The sequence below is a fragment of the Dendrobates tinctorius genome, unplaced genomic scaffold (genome assembly GCF_039654945.1).
Source record: "Dendrobates tinctorius isolate UK_male_01 unplaced genomic scaffold, ASM3965494v1 ptg000229l, whole genome shotgun sequence".
Classification (NCBI taxonomy): Eukaryota; Metazoa; Chordata; class Amphibia; order Anura; family Dendrobatidae; genus Dendrobates; species Dendrobates tinctorius.
The window spans coordinates 2,294,906-2,319,537 of record NW_027361896.1 but is presented as its reverse complement, the minus strand read 5'-3'; the positions used below and the strand labels follow the sequence as shown (position 1 = coordinate 2,319,537).

The 24,632-nt window shown below is 43.5% G+C and overlaps 1 protein-coding gene across 6 annotated transcripts in view; it reads right to left on the bottom strand.

Annotated features, from left to right (window-relative positions):
• The window catches only part of TEX10 (testis expressed 10), a 721,463-nt gene that overhangs the window by 466,180 nt on the left and 230,651 nt on the right, over positions 1-24,632 (bottom strand). The gene's annotated exons all lie outside the window — the stretch shown is intronic.

Below are 24,632 nucleotides of genomic sequence, written 5' to 3'. Positions count from 1 at the left end.
AAAAGCTGGTTTTTGTTCATTCTGCATCCCAAAAATCGGAATAAAAAGCGATCAAAAAATGTCACGTGCCCGAAAATGGTACCAATAAAAACGTCAACTCGTCCCGCAAAAAATAAGACCTCACATGACTCGGTGGGTCAAAATATGGAAAAATTATAGCTCACAATATGTGGTGATGCAAAAACTATTTTTACAATAAAAAGCGTCTTTTAGCGTGCGACAGCCGCCAAACATAAAAACCGCCATAAATCGTAAATCAAACCCCCCGTTATCACCCCCTTAGTTAGAGAAAAATAATAAAACTAAAAGAAAATGTATTTATTTCCATTTTCCCGCTAGGGTTAGGGTTAGGGCTAGGGTTAGGGCTAGGGTTAGGGTTAGGGATAGGGTTAGGGCTAGGGCTCAGATTAGGGTTAGGGGTGTGTTGAGGTTAGGGTTGGAGTTATAATTGGGGGTTTCCACTGTTTGGGCACATCAGGTGCTCTCCAAAGGCAACATGGCGTCTGATCTCAATTCCAGCCAATTCTGCGTTGAAAAAGTCAAATGGTGCTCCTTCCCTTCCAAGCTCTGCCATGTGCCCAAACAGTGTTTTACCCCCACATGTAGGGTATCAGCCTACTCAGGACAAATTACAAAACAACTTTTGGGGTCCAATTTCTCCTGTTACCCTTAGGAAAATAAAAAACTGGGGGCAAAAATATAATTTTGCGGAAAAAAATGTTTTTTTTATTTTCACGCCCAGGCGTTATAAACTTCTGTGAAGCACTTGGGGGTTCAAAGTGCTCTCCACACATCTAGATAAGCTCCGTGGGGGGTCTAGTTTCCAAAATGGGGTCACTTGTGGGCAGTTTCAATAGTTTAGGTACATCAGGGGCTCTCCAAACGCACATGACACCCGCATACCAATCATCAAAGTCTGCATTCCAAAACGTCACTACTTCCCTTCCGAGCCCCGACGTGTGCCCATACAGTAGTTTTCTCCCACATATGAGATATCAGCGTACTCAGGACAAATTGGACAACAACTTTTGGGGTCCAATTTCTCCTGTTACCCTTGGGAAAATAAAAAAAATGGGGACTAAAAGATGATGTTTGTTGAAAAAATACGATATTTTTATTTTCACGCCCGGTCGTTATAAACTTCTGTGAAGCACTGGGGGGTTCAAAGTGCTCACCACACATCTAGATAAGTTCATTGGGGGTCTAGTTTCCAAAATGGGGTCACTTGTGGGGGGTTTCCACTGTTTAGGTACATCAGGGGCTCTCCAAACGCAACATGACACCCGCAGACCATTCCATCAAAGTCTGCATTCCAAAACGTCACTACTTCCCTTCCGAGCCCCGACGTGTGCCCATACAGTAGTTTTCTCCCACATATGAGATATCAGCGTACTCAGGACAAATTGGACAACAACTTTTGGGGTCCAATTTCTCCTGTTACCCTTGGGAAAATAAAAAAATGGGGACTAAAAGATCATGTTTGTGGAAAAAATACGATTTTTTTATTTTCACGCCCGGTCGTTATAAACTTCTGTGAAGCACTGGGGGGGTTCAAAGTGCTCACCACACATCTAGATAAGTTCATTAGGGGGTCTAGTTTCCAAAATGGGGTCACTTGTGGGGGGTTTCCACTGTTTAGGTACATCAGGGGCTCTCCAAACGCAACATGACACCCGCAGACCATTCCATCAAAGTCTGCATTCCAAAACGTCACTACTTCCCTTCCGAGCCCCGACGTGTGCCCATACAGTAGTTTTCTCCCACATATGAGGTATCAGCGTACTCAGGACAAATTGGACAACAACTTTTGGGGTCCAATTTCTCCTGTTACCCTTGGGAAAATAAAAAAATGGGGACTAAAAGATCATGTTTGTGGAAAAAATAAGATTTTTTTATTTTCACGCCCGGACGTTATAAACTTCAGTGAAGCACTGGGGGGTTCAAAGTGCTCACCACACATCTAGATAAGTTCCTTGGGGGGTCTAGTTTCCAAAATGGTGTCATTTGTGGGGGGTTTCTACTGTTTTGGTACATCAGGGGCTTTCCTAATGCGACATGGTGTCCGATCTCAATTCCAGCCAAAAACGTCAAATGGCGCTGCTTCCCTTCCGAGCTCTGCCATACGCCCAAATAGTGGTTTACACCCACATGTGGGGTATCAGCGTACTCAGGATAAATTGCACAATATCTTTTAGGGTCCTGTTACTTTTGGAAAAATAAGAATTGAGGGTGAAAAGATCATTTTTGTGGAAAAAATATGATTTTTTAATTGTACTGCTGTACGTTATAAACTTCTGTGAAGCCCTTGGGGGTTCAAAGTTCTCACCACACATCTAGATAAGTTCCTTGGGGGGTCTAGATTCCAAAATGGTGTCATTTGTGGGGGGTTTCCACTGTTTTGGTACATCAGGGGTTTTCCAATCGCGACATGGTGTCCGATCTCAATTCTAGCCAAAAACGTCAAATGGCGCTGCTTCCCTTCCGAGCTCTGCTATGCGCCCAAATAGTCATTTACACCCACATATGGGGTATCAGCGTACTCAGGACAAATTGCACAAAAACTTTTAGGGTCCTGTTACCCTTGGAAAAATAAAAATTGTGGGTGAAAAGATCATTTTTGTGGAAAAAATATGATTTTTTAATTGTACCGCTGTACGTTATAAACTTCTGTGAAGCCCTTGTGGGTTCAAAGTTCTCACCACATATCCAGATAAGTTCCTTGGGGGGTCTAGTTTCCAAAATGGGGTCACTTGGGGGGGTTTCCACTGTTTAGGTACATCAGGGGCTCGCCAAACGTGACATGGCGTCCGATCTGAATTCCAGCCAATTTTGCATTGAAAAAGTCAAACGGCGCTCCTTCCATTCTGAGCTCTGCCATGCGCCGAAACAGTGGTTCCCCCCCACATATCAGGTATCAGCGTAGTCAGGACAAATTGCACAATAACTTTTGCAGTCCAATTTCTCCTGTTACCCTTGGTAAAATAAAGAAAATTGAACCTGAAGTATTTTTTTTGTGAAAAAAAGTTAAATGTTCATTTTTTTTTTAATATTCAAAAAATTCCTGTGACGCACCTAAAGGGTTAATAAACTTCTTGAATGTGGTTTTAAGCACCTTGAGGGGTGCAGTTTTTAGAATGGTGTCACTTTTGGGTATTTTCTATCATATAGACCCCTCAAAGTGGCTTCAAATGTGAAGTGGTCCCTAAAAATAAAATGGTGTTGCAAAAATGAGAAATCGCTGGTCAAATTTTAACCCTTATAACTTCCTAGCAAAAAAAAATTTTGGTTGCAAAATTGTGCTGATGTAAAGTAAACATGTGGGAAATGTTATGTATTAAGTTTTTTGTGTGCCGTATCGCTGTGATTTAAGGGCATAAAAATTCAAAGTTGGAAAATTGCGAAATTTTCAAAATTTTCGCCAAATTTCCGTTTTTTTCACAAATAAACGCAAGTTATTTGAATGCAATTTTACCACGAACATGAAGTACAATATGTCACGAGAAAACAATGTCAGAATCACCAGGATCCATGAAAGCATTCCAGAGTTATGACCTCATAAAGGTACAGTGGTCAGAATTGTAAAAATTGGCCCGGTAGTTAACGTGCAAACCACCCTTGGTAGTGAAGGGGTTAAAACGATGCATGACTTTGAATCCAGCTACCCTAATTCCAACTGATGTAGCAGACTCAAGAGGGGGAAAAGGACAAGGGAAACCACTGTTTTTACAAAAATTGTCAGAGGATGAACCATTTGACGCATACCATGAACATGACTGTATAGCCCTTACGGCTCAAGAAACGACAGGCTTTTCACATGTGACCAATGCACCTCTCGCTAATCCAGATGTTGAGTTTTTTGTAGATGGTTCACGGAGTATCGGTGAAGATGGCCGCTTCTACACTGGGTATGCAGTAGTCACACAACATGAGGTAGTAAAAGCAGAACCACTCCCTTTTCACATGTCTGCACAAGAGGCGGAGTTGATGGCACTCATTGAAGCACTTAAAGGAGCTGAAGGTAAACAATGTAACATTTACACAGATTCGAGATATGCTTTTGGAATAGCCCATGACTATGGGCCCATATGGAGGGCGAGAGATTTTCTTACATCAGCAGGCACCCCTATCAAATATGGGCACCTCATCAAACAACTAATGGAGGCACTCCTGCTCCCAAAGGAGGTAGCCATCGTCCAGGTAAGTGCGCATACGAAACTCTACAAAGGAAGCAAAAGGCAATGACAAAGCAGACCGAGCAGCTAAGGAAGCCGCCAGAAAGCCGAGGCAACATAAGACCTCTGGGGTTCCTCCACTGACCATGGTAAGCACTGAGTGTAATCAGCTGGATTTTGGAATTTTGCAGGCTCTTACTCGGCAGGCTACCGTGGAAGAGAAAAAGGTCTGGATGAAAGCTGGAGCTCAGGACCGTGAAGGTTTGTGGATGGTGGGACAACGGGTATGCCTCCCAAGGTCCTTGTACCCCATGATGGCTCAGGTGGTCCATGGCCCAACGCACCTGTCCAAGAATGGCATGTGTTCTTTGGTGGATAAACAATGGATCACCCCTGGTTTCACAGCAGTTGCTGCTAGATTCACACAGGCATGTCTAACACGTGCACAACACAATCCAGGAAGTGTAGTGAAAGTACCACAGAAGCACACACCTAAGCCCCTCTTCCCATTTCAACGACTGCAGATTAACTTCATACAGTTACCAAGAGTGGGAACGTATGAGTATGTGCTCGTGTGTGTTGATCTCTTCTCAGGGTGGCCAGAAGCCTTCCCGATGCCAAAAGCTACTGCGAGAGCCACTGCAAAGAAATTGATGTCAGAGGTCTTCTGTAGGTTTGGACTTCCTGAAACCATCGAGTCCGACAGAGGTACCCCCACTTCACTGGAGAGGTAATGCAGAATGCTATGCAAATGTTGGGTGTTACACAAGCATTACAGACCCCATACAGACCCCAAGCGACTGGGAAGGTTGAACAGCTAAATGGTACACTTAAGTTGAAAATTCAGATAGCAAGTGAAGAATTAGGGAAACCTTGGACAGAATGTTTACCTTTAGCTCTCTTTTCCATTAGGTACACGCCCAACAGGAAGACAAAACTTTCCCCATTTGAGGTTTTGTTTGGGTCAGCACCTAGGTTAGGTTTGTACTTCCCTCAGACATTGCAGCTACAATGTGACGACCTCACCGGCTATGTCCAGGGCCTCCAGAAGAGGCTCTCACTCGTGCATAAACAAGTTTTTGATTCTATTCCAGACCCAGAGAGTCAAGAAGGAACCCATTCTCTGCAGCCTGGAGACTGGGTGGTGGTCAAAAGACACACAAGGAAGCCACTGGAGCCCAGATTTGACGGTCCCTTTCAAGTATTCCTCACCACAGCCACATCAGTGAAGCTCGAGGGAAAACATACTTGGATTCATGCCAGCCATTGTAAGATCCTGGAACACAAGAATGATTCTACTCCTAATGATACTGATGGCCCTACTTCAAAAGGGGCGACTGACTCCGATGAACCAAAATGATATTTCTGAGACAGCAGATTATTTCAAACTTGATTTTAAAGGAAAATGTGGACTGGATAAATTATGTTTATTATAATCAGCAGAGATTCGTAAAATATACTAGGGATGCATTGAGAGAAAGTATGTCAGTTAGGCCCAGTTTCCTCTGACACCACAGCAGAGCACACAAGAGCACAAGTAGGTTAAAGACAACATACCATGGTTGAGAATAGGATATGATCTCCCCACCATAAGGGGAATTCAGCAGAAGAAAGTAAATCAAAGTCCGACACTGGCATTAGGCCTTTGAACGTACCCATATGTTAAGGGAAGAATCATATCTGTTGTCAAAAGGGGGAACTGATAGGGTATTCAGAGACCCTTCTAATACACTTAGAGGCCCTTTTAGAATACCTATGATACACTATGGCTCTCATAGCTAGAATTATATTAAAGCAATACTTATTGATTCAAGATGATGTTTGTTCACAATGAACTTTGAAAGGTTAGAGGAGTTGGACATATTTCTGACAAATAAGACCTCTCCTCCAGTACTTCTTACTGATAAACACGCAAGTCACCACTTAGCACAGTATCGATTGAGGTAGCTAATGACAGTTTCCATATAATTAATCAGATAAAGGCTTAGTAACTATGGAGGCTAATGATGATTATTAAACTTTAGACTCTTATCCACGTCTAAGATGAGAGTCACCTGGTGATAAGACCGTTAGCTACATATTTACCGGATCACTAACGTATTTTAGAACATTTCACCATTATTAATAATAAACTAACCAATTCTCATACGATGTAATGATGTAATGTGTCCGGCAGTGGATATAAGCCGGACCAGTTTCAATTAAACTTCAGATGATTTGCACCCAGAGATACATCTCCTATGTTCATCTCGTCTCATCCTGCTCCGATCGAAGCATATATGATTTGGCACCATTCCAATATACTAGAAGGGTCCCAGGAGGCCCAACCTAAACTTGACAGCTCAGTGGTCTCTTTTCTCAGGTAATGTGTCCTATGTAATTGTTTGCACAACATGCTTACTCCGTAGTGGAGATTTTTACAATTAACCTCATGTTTCCTCAGAAGCAGACCATGAATGGGATAATTTATACAGTTACTTGTTGATGATATAATATTATTATTATTATTAATAATAATAACACCTATATACTTTATTCCATACTTGTATAACATTCTAAGTCGCTTTATTTAAGTACTCATAACCTGGTACCGGTGCTTGTGTTCCACTTTGTGGGCTACACCCCATTTCAATTCTTTGCAAGTAGGTTCTCCTATACATATTTACAAAACTGTTTGGTTATTTGAACCCAGGGCTCTCATACATTTAGGCTGTGTGCACACGCTGCGGATTCCGCTGCGTTTCCGCAGCGGTTTTGGCCGCTGCGGACACGCAGCAGTTTTAGCTGCGGTGTACAGTACCATTCATTTGAATGGGAAAACAAAAAACGCTGTGCCGACGCTGCGGAAAAAAACGCGCGGATTTGCTGCGGTTTTGAATCCGCAGAAAGAACTGCATGTCAATTCTTTCTGCGGAAACCGCTGCGGGTTCCTATCTCCACCATTGTGGAGATAGTGAATCCGCAGGACCAAACCGCAGGCAAAACCGCAGATAATCCGCAGGTCTTTGGACCTGCGGATTATCTGCGGTTTTTGCAAAATCCGTGCGGATTAATCCGCAGCGGAATCCGCAGCGTGTGAACGTGGCCTTACAGTACTTCACTTAATTGTTATACTCTTTTACGGTCATCAGGAAAGGATTTGAATTCCCCCTACTGGGCACTATATTATCTATAATCATTATTTTGTGTAAGTTTTTAATGTTTTTTTTTCTATTCTATGATAAAGATTGATTTTTTTTTTATTCGTCTAATATGGGTCTCTTCGCTCGGCTAGTAACAATGTAAGTCCGAATTTTGTTTAATATTGCTGGAAGTGCCAAAATTTATTTACATATTGACACCTTTGGATAAATTAGTCATCATATTATATAGCACTGTGTACATAAATTGCTCATTTTGGCCTTCTACCCAATTCTTCTCTTTTCTCAGCTTTATGTAAAAACAGTCCCTGCATTTATCACCCTTGTCTAACTCCTAATCCAAATGCTCCCTCCTTCCCCTGCTGGGGACTTTTGCAGTGAAGTATTACTCATACAGGGAAAAGTCCTTAGTTACTTACCAGTTACGAGATTTTTTGGACCCCATGACAGCAGCATGAGAGAGGGGTTCCGCCCACCAAGGACAGGAAACCTACAGGTTAAAAAAGGGGCAGCACCTCTCTACCGCATCAGTTGGATTACAGAGCATGAAAGGACGACCAATGGTTAATAGAACAACAGTATAACCAAAACCACATAACACCTTTAATTGTGAAACTTTAAAGAACTTTTACAGAAGGCAGTGCTCACTCACACGTGACAGGAGGGAATAGAAGGGTGTCATTATGGGTTCCAAAAAATCTTATTACCGGTAACTACAGTGAAGGAAATAATTATTTGATCCCTTGCTGATTTTCAAAGTTTGCCACTGAAAGATATGAACAATCTATAATTAAGGGAAGGTTACTTTTAACATTCAGAAATAGAATATCAAAAATAAAATCCAGAACACCACATTGTATAAATTATATAGATTAATTTGCATTTTGCAGTGAGAAATAAGTATTTGAACATCTTCCAACCATTAAGAGTTCTGGCTCCTACAGACCAGTTAGAAGCTCCTAATCAACTTGTTACCTGCATTAAAGGCAGCTGTCTTACATAGTCCCCTTTATAAAAGACTCATGTCCACAGACTCAGTCAGACTCTAACCTCTACAACAAGGGCAAGACCAAAGAGCTTTATATAGATGTCAGTGACAAGATCATAGACCTGCATAAAGCTGGAATGGGCTACAAAACCGTAAGATGTTGGGTGAGAAGGAGCAATAGTAAGGTGTTGGTGCAATAGTAAGAAAATGAAAGAAATACAAAATGACTTTCAATCGATATCAATCTAGGGCACCATGCAAAATCTCACCTTGTGGGGTATCCTTGATCATGAGGAAGGTGAGAGATCAGCCTAAAACTAAACGATAAGAACTTGTTAATGATCTCAAGGCGGCTGGGACCACAGTCACCAAGAAAACCATTTATAATGCATTATGCCATAAAGGTTTAAAATCCTGAAGTGCCCGCAAGGTCCCCCTGCTCAAGAAGGCACATGTGCAGGTCCGTCTGAAGCTTGTCAATGAACACCTGCATGATTCTGTGAGTGATTGGTAGAAGGTACTGTGGTCGGATGAGACAAAAATTGAGCTCTTTGGCATTAAGTCAAATCGCCATGTTTGGAGGAAGAGAAATGCTGCCTACGACCCAAAGAAGACAGTCCCCACTGTCATGCATGGAGGCGGTAACATTACGTTTTGGGGGTGTTTCTCTGCTAAGGGCACAGGACTACTTCACCGCATCAATGGGAGAATGGATGGAGCCATGTACCGTAAAATCCTGAGCGACAAATGCCTTTCCTCCGCCAGGACATTAAAAATGGGTCGTGGCTGGGTCTTCCAGCAAGACAATGACCCAAAACATTCAGCCAAGGCAACAAAGGAGTGGATCAAAAAGAAGCATAATAAGGTCATGGAGTGGCCTGGCTAGTCTCCAGACCAAAATTTCATAGAAAACTTATGGAGGGAGTTGAAGCTTTGAATTGCCAAGAGACAACCTCAAAATCTTAATGATTTAGAGATGATCTGCAATGAAGAGTGGACCAAAATTCCTCCTGACATGTGCGCAAAACTCATCAACTACAAAAAACATCTGACCGCTGTGCTTGCCAACAAGGGTTTTGCCACCAAGTATTAAGTCTTGCTTGCCAGAGGGATCAAATACTTATTTTTCACTGCAAAATGCAAATAAATTTATATCATTTATACAATGCGATTTTCTGGATTTTATTTTTGATATTCTATATCTCAATGTTAAAATTAACCTACCCTTGAAATTATAAACTGTTCATGTCTGTCAGTGGGCAAACTTACAAAATCAGAAAATCAGCAAGGGTTCAAATAATTATTTCACTGTAACTAAGGACTTTATTTGATCACTAAAGACAGCATGACAAGAGATCTAAACAAATTATAATCCAGGGAGGGACTACAACCTGAAGCACCCTTCTCCCAAAGGTGAGATTAGCAGAAGCACTCATTGTGACAGATCGCACAGGGGAAGGAGGTGTCGACTTCAGGGGAGGGGAAAGAAGGACTTAGCAGGGGTCGGCTCTCTGGCACCACCACTTGCCCAGGTCAGTCAGGGAACTGCACCGAGGGCAAACTGTAGCCGGAACGGCTTCCCTTATAGGTATGAGTTATTGAAGCGCTCCCAGTGAGGGGGGATATATATCTATCTCCCGGCCATTACTGCCAGAGTTCCTCACTAACACAGTACGGTACTGTGCCACCAGTTCCTCGTTAGAAATAAGCCCCGTCTGACAACAGGCTTATATCAGGTCAGAAACCAACCCAGGTAGCGTGTAATTGACCAACGAAGTGTGCGGACGTGGGGATTTGTGAATTGAGATAAAACGGCAGCCCAAGATTAATTTTATATTTAATTGCCAAAAAGGCGCACTAGAAATATACAGGTACATATACAAGAACAAACATACAAGTTTACAGTCAGGAGTGCAGTACAAAGGTAGGGTATAGATAGGTTGCAATTACAGTGTTATGTAGCATGTGACCACAGGGAGGCACTGATGAACCACAGGTCCAAATCTAAGTTACGTGGTTCCCTTGGCCACTTCAGGTAACAGACGTCCTGCCAGTAGAAAAACGCAGTCAAACAGCTTTATATCTTCTAGGCTGTTCCCTCCCACACTCTGTTGACACCCCTGGGCTGGGCTGCCTCCCTCCTCCCATGTCTGAGAATATGATTTTCTGTCCGGAATCGTGGATGGCGCATAACTTTCCGCTCAAAGCTCTGAATGGGTCGGTGGTGCTGCCACTGGGTTCCGCTGGATTTTATCTGAGCATATAGACTAAATACAGTGCCTTGCGAAAGTATTCAGCCCCCAGGAACTTTTCAACCTTTTCCCACATATCATGCTTCAAACATAAAAGATACCAAATGTAAATTTTTGGTGAAGAATCAATAGCAAGTGGAACAATTGTGAAGTTGAACGAAATTTATTGGCCATTTTAAATTTTTGTGGAAATTCAAAAACTGAAAAGTGGGGCATGCAATATTATTACGCCCCTGTACTTTCAGTGCAGCAAACTCATTCCAGAAGTTCATTATGGATCTCTGAATGATTCAATGTTGTCCTAAATGACTAATGATGATAAATATAATCCACCTATGTGTAATCAAGTCTCCATATAAATGCACCTGCTCTGTGATAGTCTCAGGGTACTGTTTGAAGCACAGAGAGCATCATGAAGACCAAGGAGCACAACCGGCAGGTCCATGATACTGTTGAGAAGTTTAAAGTTGGATTTGGATACAAAATGATTTCCAAAACTTTAAACATCCCAATGAGCACTCTGCAAGCGATCATATTGAAATGGAAGGAGTATCATACCACAGCAAATATACCAAGACCCGGCCATCCCTCTAAACTTTCATCTCAAACAAGAAGACTGATCAGAGATGCAGCCAAGAGGCCCATGCTCACTCTGGATGAACTGCAGAGATCTACAGCTGAGGTGGCAAAGTCTGTCCATAGGACAACAATCAGTCGTACACTGCACAAATCTGGTCTTTATGGAAGAGTGGCAAGAAGAATGCCATTTCTCAAAAGATATCAATAAAAAGTGTAGTTTAAAGTTTGCAACCACCCACCTGGGAGACACACCAAACATGTGGAAGAAGGTCCTCTGGTCAGATGAAACCAAAATCGAACTTTTTGGCAACAATGCCAAACGATATGATTGGCGTAAGGACAACACAGCTCATCACCCTGAACACACCATCCCCACTGTCAAACATGGTGGTGGCAGCATCATGGTTTGGGCCTGCTTTTCTTCAGCAGGGACAGGAAAGATGGTTAAAATTGATGGGAAGATGGATGGAGCCAAATACAGGACCATTCTTGAAGAAAACCTGTTGGAGTCTGAAATAGACCCAAGACTGGAATGGAGATTTGTCTTCCAACCAGTGATCCCAAACATAAAGCAAAATGGTACACAAACTTATCCAGGTGTTACAATGGCTAAGTCAAAGTCCAGACCTGAATCCAATCGAGAATCTGTGGAAAGAGCTGAAAACTGCTGTTCACAAATGATCTCCATCAAACCTCACGGAGCTCGAGCTGTTTGCCAAGTTAGAATGGGCAAGAATTTCAGTCTCTCGATGTACAAAACTGATAGAGACAAACCCCAAGCAACTTGCAGCTGTAATCGCAGCAAAAGGTGGCGCAATTAAGTATTAAGTTAAAGGGGCCGAATAATATTGCACGCCCCACTTTTCAGTTTTTGAATTTCCACAAAAATGTAAAATAACCAATAAATTTCGTTCAACTTCACGATTGTGTTCCACTTGTTGTTGATTCTTCACCAAAAATGTACATTTGGTAGCTTTATGTTTGAAGCATGATATGTGGGAAAAGGTTGAAAAGTTCCAGGGGGCCGAATACTTTCGCAAGGCACTGTATGCCTACCGTATGTAATTTCTGGTAGCTATGCTTCATAGCTCAATAACGTAAAGTGCTACAGGTGGCTGCAGGGCATGACTGTATGGGGAAAGGAACGCCAATTCGTATTATGTGCTCGGCTAGTCTCGGCTAGATATTGCATTCTGTTATTATATGTCATTTTCCGGATTCAATACCTCAGAGCCTTGCTGTGCCATGATATCTCCATGTGTTTCAGTCAGACAAAAGGAGACAGCTAGCTGTAGAGTTTTCACACCCTTGTGTTGATTCGCTAAATCATCCCAGTCAGATGTCTGTCCAGCCTCTGTTGGAAGACATTCATTGAAGGATTACTCACCACTTCTCGTGGCAGCTTGTTCCACTCATTGATCACTCTGTCAAAAAGTTTTTTCTAATATCTAATCTGTGTCTCCTCCCATTCAGTTTCATCCCATTGCTTCTAGTCTTTCCTTGTGCAAATGAGAATAAAGTTGATCCTTCTACAATGTGACAGCCCTTTAGATATTTGTAGACAGCTATTAAGTCTCCTCTCAGTCTTCTCATTTGCAAACTAAACATTCCCAAACCCTGCAACCTTTCCTCATAAGACAGGGTTTGCAGACCGGTCACCATTCTGGTCGCTCTTTTCTGAACTTGCTCCAGTTTGTTGATGTCTTTTTTAAAATGTGGTGCCCAAAACTGGACACAATATTCCAGATGAGGTCTGACCAAAGAGGAGTAGAGGGAAATAATGACGTCACGTGATCTAGACTGTATGCTTCTGTTAATACATCCTAGAATTGCATTTGCCTTTTTTTGCTGCTGCATCACACTGTTGACTCATATTCAGTCTGTGATCTATTAGTATACCCAAGTCTTTTTCACATGTGCTGTTGCTTAGCCCTATTCCTCCCATTCTGTATATGCTTTTTTCATTTTTATTGCTCAGATGTAGTACTTTGCATTTTTCCCTGTTAAAAACCATTCTGTTAGTTGCTGCCCACTTCTCCAGTTTATTTATATCTTTTTGAATCCTCTCTCTCTCTCTTCTCTAGTATTAGCTATCCCTCCTAGCTTTGTGTCATCAGCAAATTTAATCAGTTTACCCTCAATTCCTTCATCTAAATCGTTGATAAAGATGTTGAACAATACAGGGCCCAGGACAGAGCCCTGTGGTACCCCACTTTAGACATTCTTCCAGCTGGATGTGCAGCCATTTACGACCACTCTTTGGGTCCGATCACTAAGCCAGTTAAGAATCCACCTAACAGTTGCCTTGTCCATTCCATACTTAGCCATTTTTTCAATAAGGATTGTATGAGAGACTTTGTCAAATGCTTTGCTGAAGTCAAGATATACTATAACTACAGCATTTCCTTGATCCACCCAATCAGTGATTCCGTCATAGAAGGAAATTAAGTTAGTCTGACATGACTTATTAGTTAAAACCCATGCTGACTCTGTTTAATCACTTCATTCTTATCCAGGTACTGACATAAGAATGTCTTACATATAGCCCCTAATTTGACATGTTCCATCCATCTACCCACACCTTCATTTGAAATGTATAGTTACCCCGCTAGCTCGCTAGCTTACTGTATATCTAGCAACTGCAAAAGCACTGATTGAAGCTTTGTGAAGCCCTTGGATGGATGGAAAGTGTCAAAATCGGCCATATTTAGGATGGGTGCAGGGGCTGTAGATTTTATTTTTATTATACATTAAATGGGGAAAAGGGGGGTGATTTGATATTTAAAAAGATTATAAAAGCAGTACTTGTCACATAACCAAAGACTGCACCATGCAGATTCATCATCACAGCATAGTGTCAGTTGTTTTTGACAAGCACATGTTTGATTTACCTCAGACTGATGATCTGTTTGGAAAATAAACTGAGCAGAAAATAAGTTGAGCAGATTAATATATAATTGTAGGACAAAATCCAGGATAATTAGTCACTCATTTAAAGGGAACCTGTCACCACCCCCCCCCCCCCCCCCCGGGGCCTATTAAGGGACACCTTCAGCAGCACTAAGGCTGCATTCTGTGAAGGTGGCTGTTAGGTTTTTTATCCTTATTACCGCAGAAATAATGACTTATAAATTTCCAGAGGGCATCTGCGCTCTGGACTGGGCTTTCTGGCAAGGGTAAGGATGGACTTTGGCTATATACCATACAATGAGTTACTGCACATTGATCGTTACTTAGCAGAATTGCTGATGTTGTGTTAGCGCTGGTACTGGTACATGTTGTTCAGTGTGATGTTGTGGGATGATTAATCTCTAACCTTCTTCCTTACTCTGGCCTGTCTTTACCGTTTGCATACACGTATGTTAATTGGCTATATTATGCTGCTGTATATTGCATTATGCACTTTAGCAATTGATATATGTTTACATGCCTACTTACGTTCATTTTGACGCCCTCCATGGCATTATGGTTGTATCATTGCCCGCTTGTTCCTTATTACGCTAATTTTTAGCCTTTGATTTTTTTTTATATAAATATCATTGTTACACTTAATAAAGACAATTTGCACTTTTACGGAAGCTTGTCTTTTGATTACTGAAAACTTTTTGGAGTATATTGTTGTTAATGGGATCAAATAAACTCTCTGTTTCTTAGATGGTTCTCATTATTGTTTGAGAGTATCCTATAGGTAGAGTATGTATATCGTAACCCAATTTTTCCCATATGTCTATATCAAAGACTGCACTATGCAGATTCAACATCAAAGCATAGTGTCAGTTGTTTTTGACAAGCACATGGATGATTTACCTCAGACTGATGATCTGTTTGGAAAATAAACTGAGCAGAAAATAAGCTGAGCAGATTAATATATATAATTGTAGGACAAAATCCAGGATAATTAGCCACTCATTTAAAGGGAACCTGTCCCCCCCCCCAGGGCCTATTAAGGTAAAAGACACCTTCAGCAGCACAAAGGCTGCATTCTGTGAAGGTGGCTGTTAGGTTTTTTTTATCCTTATTACTGCAGAAATAATGACTTATAAATTTCACGCCATACCTGTATTGAGTCAGGGAGGTATCTTTTCTTCCTAACTCAAGCGCCTCGCATCCATCCATCATGCCCCTCTGGCCATCGGGCGCCACCTCCTCTGCGTCTTCTCACGTCACCGGCGCCTGCGCTGTGCAATCATTTTTCGGGCATGCGCCGTGCGCACTGCCCTGGAACTTGCATCCACTTATGTACAGAGATCGTGCCTGCATGTAACGAAGGCCCCATATCCCGCTACGCAGTGTTTTATGATTTATTCACACTGCAGGACTGGGAATCTGGTGCCTGCGCAGTGAGTCTCTCTGCGCCTGTCTCCATCTCCCTCAGCCTCTTTCCGACGTATTGCAGGCACAGAGATCGGCACTAGACAGGCAAAAGGTTCAGCCCCGCAGGAGGGAGATGAGGAAAGCAGCAGAGAGACTTACTGCGCAGGCACCAGATTCCCAGCCCCGCAGTGTGAATAAATCATAACACACTGCGGTGCGGGATCTGGGGCCTCCGCTGCACGCAGGCACGATCTCCGTACATCAGTGTATGTAAGTTCCAGGGCAGTGCGCACGGCGCATGCCCGAAAAATGATTTCACAGCGCTTGAGTCAAGGGGAGAAAACATACCTCCCTGACTCAATACAGGTAAGGCGCGCAATTTATAAAAGTCAGTATTTCTCCGTTACTAGGGATAAAAAACATAAGAGCCACCTTCACAGAATGCAGCCTTAGTGCTGCAGAAAGTGGTTCTTTTACCTTAATAAGCCCTGGGGGGGGTGGAGTGACAGGTTCCCTTTAAAACGTTTGTGCGGACACTTAAATGAACTTATGGTAAGTAATTTAGTTCAGTGATCCTGTTCCAACACTCTGTGTCCTTCACCAGCATCAGTGACAGCAATCAGTGACATACATAAACAATGACAGTCACTGATTGACATACATACACAGGAGGGGCGGCATATTACAGGCGGTGGGGCGGGTATTACAGACTGATTCTATGAGTTCAAATGGTGTGTCAGTTAAGGCTGTTAGTACTACGTTTAAATCCCATGACACCAATTTTATTTTGAAAATGGTCTAGATCTTAAAGAGGCTTTAATGAATCTTGATACTCAATAATTACCCGATAAGCTGGTACTTGTACCTTTAGGGAGCTGGTAGAGAACCCTAAGTCAAGGCCCCCCTGAAAACACTCATATCTTTCATACTGGTGCCCCCCTCTTCAAACCTTAGCAAGTACTAAGAACTTTTTCCAAGTTCTAGCATATATTCAAGTAGTGACTGGTTTCCTACTATGAAGCAGGGTAAATATAACATTGGCGGAAACCCCCTCTTTTCTAACAGTGACCTTTGAAGTTCCATGCCGTCAAGAGGAGGTCCCATTACTTGTGGAATTAATATCAGCTCTTGGACAGGAAGTTTCGAGATTTCCGGTAAAACCCATGGATCTGACACCAACTTTTTCTCAGGCATGAGAATAAAGGTCTTTTGGGCCAAAAGGGGGCAATCAAGATGACCATCGCCTTGTCTTCCCGGATTTTCCTTACAACCAGAGGAATCCGATACACCGGAGGGAAAGTGTACGCTCTGCTGAAAATCCAGGGAATCACTCCAAGTGTCTTTCCCTTGGGTTCAGGGAACAGAACTCCCTCACTTTCTGGTTTAGCCTTGTGGAAAATAGATCCACCACCGAAAGGCTCCACAACTGGACTATATCTGTGAAGACTTCTCGGTCCAGTTCCTATTCCTCTTGTCTCAGAGGACTGCGTCTCAGAAAATCTGCATTGTAGTTTTCGTTACATCTTATATGAAGGGTCACCAAGGAAAGGATATACTTCTATGCTGCCTGAAAGAGTTGATCTGTTACTCTCAGTGTTTCGGACAAAGTTCCCCCCTGGTGGTACTGACCTGATCGAGAAGTCATTGTGTTATTAATGAGTCACCGGAGGAGGAGAAAACAAAAATACAACCTAAGTCCAGAAAACCGGAGAGGTTGGTAGCTATCGGATTGCAGACCCCTGATCCTATACACCACAACTAACAGTAACCGTGGGGGGTTCCTACGGTGCCTTAGACCCCTCGTCACAGCCGGAGAACTACATAAGCCTAAAGAAGGAAAGGGGAAATCTAAACTGCCCCAGAGCAGCCCCCAACATGTATTGTCGGTGAAAAACAGATGAAAACACAAACACAGACAGAAAGACAGGCTGAGCAAACGATGGGGCCCAACAAACTAGATAGGACAGGACAGAAAAGATGCTGGCTGCAATCCGCAAAAAACCCTACCAAAAATGTCCCAACCGTCTGATAGGGAAAAAGGCCCTGAAGTCGCTAGACTTCAAAATCACTATATCAGCACTCAGTTATATTCTGAAAACAGAGCAAAGAGAGCAACTGATCAGAGACAAAAATGGAATTCAGCCAGTCCCAACCAGGACTGGCTGAACACAAACACTAAGGCCTCTTTCACACATCAGGTTTTCGCCGTCAGGCGCGATCCGGCGCTTTTGACAGAAACCGGATCCGGCAAAATGCAATGCCGGATCCGGTTTCCCCCCATTGACTTGCATTTGCGCCGGATCGCGCCGGATGGCCATGCGTTTCATCCGGTTTTCGCCGGATCCGGCAATGTGTCGCAATGTGTCGCGATCCGGCGTCTGGAAAAAACGTCTACTGTAACGTTTTTTTTCTCCGGCGAAAAAGCCGTACCCGCCGGATCCGGCGCGTCCGGCTTTTTCACACAATGAAAGCCTATGAGCGCCGCAATGCGCCGGATCCGGTTTTTTTGGTCTGAGCATGCTCAGTAGCTCTGCCCACAGGAGATATATAAAAGCAAGACAATGGGACCCTCAGCCACACCCAACATGCCACCCAAGCCAAGAACCAGGAGCAGGAGAAGGCAGCAGACATCTGCAGCAGCAGCACCATCAGCACCACCCCAAATGGAGCAGCATGCTGAACGGGAGGGGAGTCCAGAAGCAGATGAGAGACGGTAATTATCAAATCCCCCATTCCTCCAAACTAGGGCCATGGAATATCAAGATATTCATTGGCCCTTTGTTTCTCTTTATTCAACAGCCGCCAAAGAGATGCAGCAGCAGCAGCAGAAATGGCATCACTGGCAGCAGCAATACCCACAGCCATGGAGTCTGGCCATCAACAGGACAGCACATCTTCTTCTGGGAGCCCTCCCTCGCATCGTCAGCGTTTGACGGTAAGTTTTTATTTCCAAAATCCATCATCTCTGTAATATATGTCTATTCATTGCCTTTTATTTCAAAACAGGAATCACAAGATGAAGAGGAGCTCCCAGAAGAAGAAGGAAGGGGTGGACAGACACCTGGAGTGGGCTCACAATTCGTAAGTTTTTTGCATCAAACGCAGAAACACAACATCACACTACACACAACACATAGAAAACAATGTTCTGCAGACCACACACAGCAAACAAATGCCTACATCCAAAGACATAACATTTTTTGTTTTCTTCTCTAGTCTTCCCAATCTGGTGCTCGGCCAAGAGGTCCTCGCAGTGCCTCCCAGGGTCGTCGGCGACAGCAACGCGGCGGTCACCAGCGTGTAAGTATAAATATTTTTGCTTTGTTTTTTTGCACTTTTTATTTCATTTCTTTTGTGGAGGCTAATTATGTTATTTTTGTCTTTTTCTTTAACAGCCTTCACAGCGTGCTCCCGACTCTGACGGTGAGGATGGAGGGATTGATGTGGACCGCCTCATCGATCTCGTCAGAGAAAGGGAGCCGCTCTGGAATATGGCTGACCGCCGCCACGCTGACCTGATCATTACCCGACGACTCTGGGAGGAAATCTGTTCTCTCCTTGTGGGCCGCTGGGAGGACCTCGAAGCTCAGGCCCAGATTAAAGAGCGTAAGTATATACAGTAACGGTTGCTTGATGTAAACCAGTGTTTCCCGAACTCCAGTCCTCGTGGTCCCCACGGATCATGTGTTCAGGATTTCTATTTACTATGGAAATCCTGAAAACATGACCCCTGGGGACCATGAGGACTGGAGTTTGTGAAACACTGATGTTGTATACTAACCACTCCTTTCTCGTTTCAGGGAACAGAATTGTGAATCGGTGGCGGTCTGTGAGGGATCGTTTCAAGAAGGAGTTCAATAAAGAGATGCGGGCCCCGAGTGGATCTGGAGGACGCAGGAGCAAGTACAAGTACGCACAAGCCCTGTCGTTCCTCCGGGAAACAATGCTCACCAGAAGGTAAATATTACACACCACATGTGAAAACAAATGTTAGATGTAACTTTTTTTTTTCAGCCAGGGCCATACCATGTCAGTATTTTAATTGTTTTTTTTTCTCTTTATTCCACAGCACGGTGAGCAGCACTCGGGAGCCTGCACGATTGGACCCTTCTGAGGCGATCCCTGAGGAGACCGGCACCGAGGGACACTTCGACCGCCCCGGTACATCTGCACCTTCCCAGCCTTCCCACACATTCGACCCATCTGTCCCATCCACCAGCACAGGAGCATCGTGGCCGCCTACATTACATGAAGCTGCTGTTGAGGAGATCGCTTTCCCTTTACCCCACCCTTCTGCCCCTGCCGCCTCTAGTACACCTGCGGGTACTGGGCGGCAGCGGCAGAGGGGTCAGGAAAAGAGTTATGCGCAAGAGTTATTGCATCTGAATGCATCTTTCCAGAACTGTCTCAAAGTCTTGTCAGAGCAAATCTCCGCAGGCTTTCAGCAGATCAACTCCAGCATTCTGGAGGTGAAGACACTTCTGCAAACCATGCATTCAGAAGCAAGATCTTCGCCAAACCACACCTTTTTCAGGTCTGTTGTGGAGCGCATGGCAACACTATCTCCTACCCAGCAGATGCATGTAATGCATTCGTGCCACGGTGCTCTACAGCAGGTTACCTCCCAACCTCCACCTCCCACCACTGTAGTTCCTCCACCTGCACCCCCTCCAGCCACTTTCCATCCTCCCCCTCCTATTACATCTGCACCCCCTCCAGCCACTTTCCATCCTCCCCCTCCTACTACATACCAGCAACCTGCCCAGTACCAGCAACCTCCCCAGTACCAGTCATCTCCCCACTTCCAGCAACCTGCCCCGTACCAAACTCCTTCCCCGTACCAAATGCCTTCCCCGTACCAAACTCCTTCCCCATACAACTTTCCATCAACATCATCTGCTCCTACAGTCCCTGCCCAACCCTCCACTCCACCACCCACCACCTCTTCTGCTTCCCACATGTCCACCCATTCTGTAGTTTTTTCCACACCTTCACCTCTAACTGTTCCTTCCCCACCACGATCCCAGTCCTCTCTCCACACACCCAGTGTCGAAGTGTCCCGCAGCCCCTCCAGCAGTATTTCCACCCCACAGTACACAGAATTGTAATGTGTGTTTTTTGTAATAAAAATGCCCATTGGGTTTAAAACCTTTATTAAAAAAGTTTTTTGCACTTTAAAAACATTTTACAAAAAAAAAAAAAATTTAAATAAAAGTTAAATTATCGTTTCACAATGGTTGTCTGTCATTTCTTTCTGCGGCGAACTATGTTTTAAAAAAAAGGTTAAATACAGGGTATTTCAAAGGTAAAAAGGTATTCAAAACCAGGTATAACTGTGGGTAAATTTTAGCTTTTTGCCACAGTTGTGTTCCTGGTTGTGTTTGAAGCAAAGTATTTCACCGAAAAAGTTGTGTTTATTGTTGGTGAATTCCTACCAATGTACACAACTTTTGTTAAAAGGTGAAATACTTTGCATAAAACACAACCAGGTACACACCTGTGGCCTAAAGGTAAAAATAGTAAGACCATGACAAGATAGCCAACTTTGGTTGGCAAAGGTATATACTGTTGGTCCAGAAGGTACACAAGTTTAGGGCAAAAATCTCTCACACTCTGTCATCCCAGTGTACTCTGCCTTGAGGTGACAAAGTATAGTGGAAAATTGTCCCTGAAACCGTCACAGAACTTCTAGTGGTAATATTTCCAATGACAACATGCATCTTCGCCAGTAACTTGCTCTTCTCTCCAACCTGCACTTTCTTCTCTACAACCTGTCAAAGAAGGGCTGTAGGAACATGCTATATCTAGTTTTCCAGTAGCCAATCCCGTTCGGAAGGCCACAAGGGTCAATTTTAAAAACCGGATCCGGCGTAATCCGTCGAAAAACGGATAGAAAAACGGATAGAAAAACGGATGAACCGGATGAGACGGATCCGGTTTTGTCTGTCAAGAACAAGACGGATCCGGCAGAAAACCGGATCCGGCACTTCAGGTTTTACAAAACATTTGCCGGATCCGGCATTCCGGCACGACGCCGGATCGCACCTGACGCCGAAAACCTGATGTGTGAAAGTAGCCTAAGCAAACCAGACAAAATCTCATGGACAACAGCAGGGCAAAAACTTAGCTTTTAGTAGACCGGAACCAAGCTGGATGCAAGAGCTCAGAGCAGAAAGGATCACCAGCAGCCCTGCAGGGCGTCGGCTGCCTTATATCCACTCAGAAATTCCAGATGTCCAATCACACTCCGCCTGTTCAGATGACAGGTTCTTCCCATCCCAATCAATTTCACTACCTCTCTTCACCAGCAGAGGGAGTTCATCAGACATCAAAGGTGAAGGGGAGAATGAACTCAACACATTGTCTTATTTCCCTCTTAGTAAGTACCCCCTAAGAAAAACCTCATTACATAGCATATCCCACTGCAATGCTCTGGCATGGAATTGTGCCCATAAAACCACTGGGAAGGATGATGTCAAAGTAAACAGCAGGGACACTGCATTCCTAAGCAGCATGGAGAAGACTTTTATAGCGTGTCACCAAGTACAGGATTTTCTCTAATTTAGATACTGGGAGGTGATGTTTAGGGTGATCATTTTTGCTTCTAGGTTGTTTTTTTTTTTTTACATTGCTTGGCCAAATCTCCTACCAACAAGAAATCGTCCAGATAAGGGATGATTAAAATATCTTGTTCTCTGACATGCGCTTTAACTTCCGCCACCACCTTCGCAAATACCCTAGGAGCAATTGTTAACCACCTAACCACCCCATCCATGACCACTGCCACCCTTAGGTTACTTTTACACTTACCGCTTCTTTTGCGGCCCCTATTGCGGACAGTATCGCCGCATTTTCTATGGTCTGCCGCAATAACGGACCGCAAAAAAGCTTTCGGATAGCCATTTTTCTTTTTTCCAATACTATGGAAATAGTATTGGGAAAAACAACAGCATTCCGCAAAACCGGAAGTCACGGTGCACCGCAAAAACAAACTTTCTTTTGCTTTTGCGGCCCCATTGATTTTCATTGGGGGCCGTGTGTTCGTACGCAGTGAAAAAGATCGAGCAAGCTCGATCTTTTATTACGCCCGCAAATAAAGCCCTCACGGCCGTACGGCACACCGTGGAATTTTTGCGGGCCGATTTTGCGGCCCCATAGAAATCTATTGGGGCCGCAAAATCGGCCTGCAAAAACAAAGTATAAAAGCAGCCTTAGGTATTTCTGATGCTCCATAGGTATGATAGTATGCATCCTTTAACCCCTTCCCGATCTGTGACAGCATGTGCATCATGAAAGTAGGTGCCAATCCGACCTGAGACGCATATGCTGTGTCATGGGGGGATAGCGTTCTTGCGGGAGGGGTGACCGGGGTCACTGAAAGGTCACCCGACCCGCAGGCGGAGGGAACTTGATCTCGGGGGGGAGGCTTAGCCCCCCCCCCCGTGACTATGATCGCTCTGATTGGAGGTTTCACTTTTAACAGCCAATCAGGGCAATTATCACCCTAAGGTAGGGACAAATAACAAAATAAAGTAAAACATTTTATTTTTTATTTTTTTTTTCCATTAGGGCTATGGTTGGAATTAGGGTTAGGGTTGGAATTAGGGTTGGGATTGGAAGTAGGGCTAGGGTTGGAATTAGGGTTAAGATTAGGGATAGGTGTATGTTGGGGTTGGGATTATGGTTAAGCTTGTGGTTAGGGTTGGAATTAGGGTTGTGGTTAGGAGTGTGTTGGGGTTAGGGTTAAGTTAGAATTGAGGGGTTTCCACTATTTAGGCACATCAGGGGGTCTCCAAACGCGACATTGATTCCAGCCAATTTTGCGCTCAAAAAGTCAAATGGTGCTCCCTGCCATCCGAGCCACGGCGTGTGCCCAAACAGTGGTTGCCCCCACATATGGGGTACCAGCGTACTCAGGACAAACTGGACAACAACTTTTGAGGTCCAATTTCTTCTGTTACCCTTGTGAAAATAAAAAATTGTGGGCTAAAAAAAAATGATTTTTTGAAGAAAATGATTTTTTATTTTCACGGCTCTGCATTATAAACTTCTGTGAAGCACTTGGGAGTTCAAACTGCATACCACACATCTAAATAAGTTCCTTGGGGGGGGGGGTCACTTGCGGGGGAGCTCCAATGACTAGGCACACAGGGACTCTCCATGCGTGACATGGTGTCAGCTAACGATTGGAGCTAATTTTCCATTCAAAAAGTCAAATGGCACTCATTCCCTTCCGAGCCCTGCCGTGCGCCCAAACAGTGGTTTATGACTACATAGGAGATATCGGTGTACTCAGGAGAAATTGCCCAACAAATCTTAGGATCCATTTTATTCTGTTGCCAATGTGAAAATGAAAAATTTGAGGCTAAATAAAAATATGTGTGAAAAAAAAAGTACTTTTTCATTTTTACGGATCAATTTGTGAAGCACCTGGGGGTTCAAAGTGCTCACTATGCATCTAGATAAGCTCCTTAGGGGGTCTAGTTTCCAAAATGGGGTCAGTTGTGGAGGAGCTCCAAATTTTAGGCACAGGGGCTCTCCAAACACGACATGGTGTCCTGCCGTGCACCCAAACAGTAGTTCCCCCCCTCATACGGGGTTTCAGTGTACTCCGAACAAATTGGACAACAAATTTTGGGGTCCACTTTCTCCTTTTACCCTTGGGAAAAAAAACTGTTACTAAAAGATCATTTTTGTGACTAAAAAGTTAAATGTTCATTTTTTCCTTTCATGTTGCTTCTGCTGCTGTGAAATACCTGAAGGCTCAATAAACTTCTTGAATGTGGTTTTGATCAGCTTGAGGAGTGCAGTTTTTAAAATGGTGTCACTTTTGGGTATTTTCAGCCATATAGACCCCTCAAACTGACTTCAAATGTGAGGTGGTCCCTAAAAATAATGGTTTTGTAAATTTTGTTGAAAAAATGAGAAATTGCTGGTCAACTTTTAACCTTTATAACTTCCTAACAAAAAAAAAAAATTGTGCTGATGTAATATAGGCATATGGGAAATTTTATTTATTAAGTATTTTGTGTCACATTACTCAGGTTTAACAGAATAAAAATTCAAAATTTTAAAATTGCGAAATTTTCAAAATTTTCGCTAAATTTCCATTTTTTTCACAAATAAACGCAAAAATTATTCACCTAAATTTACCACTAACATGAAGCACAATACGTCACGAAAAAAT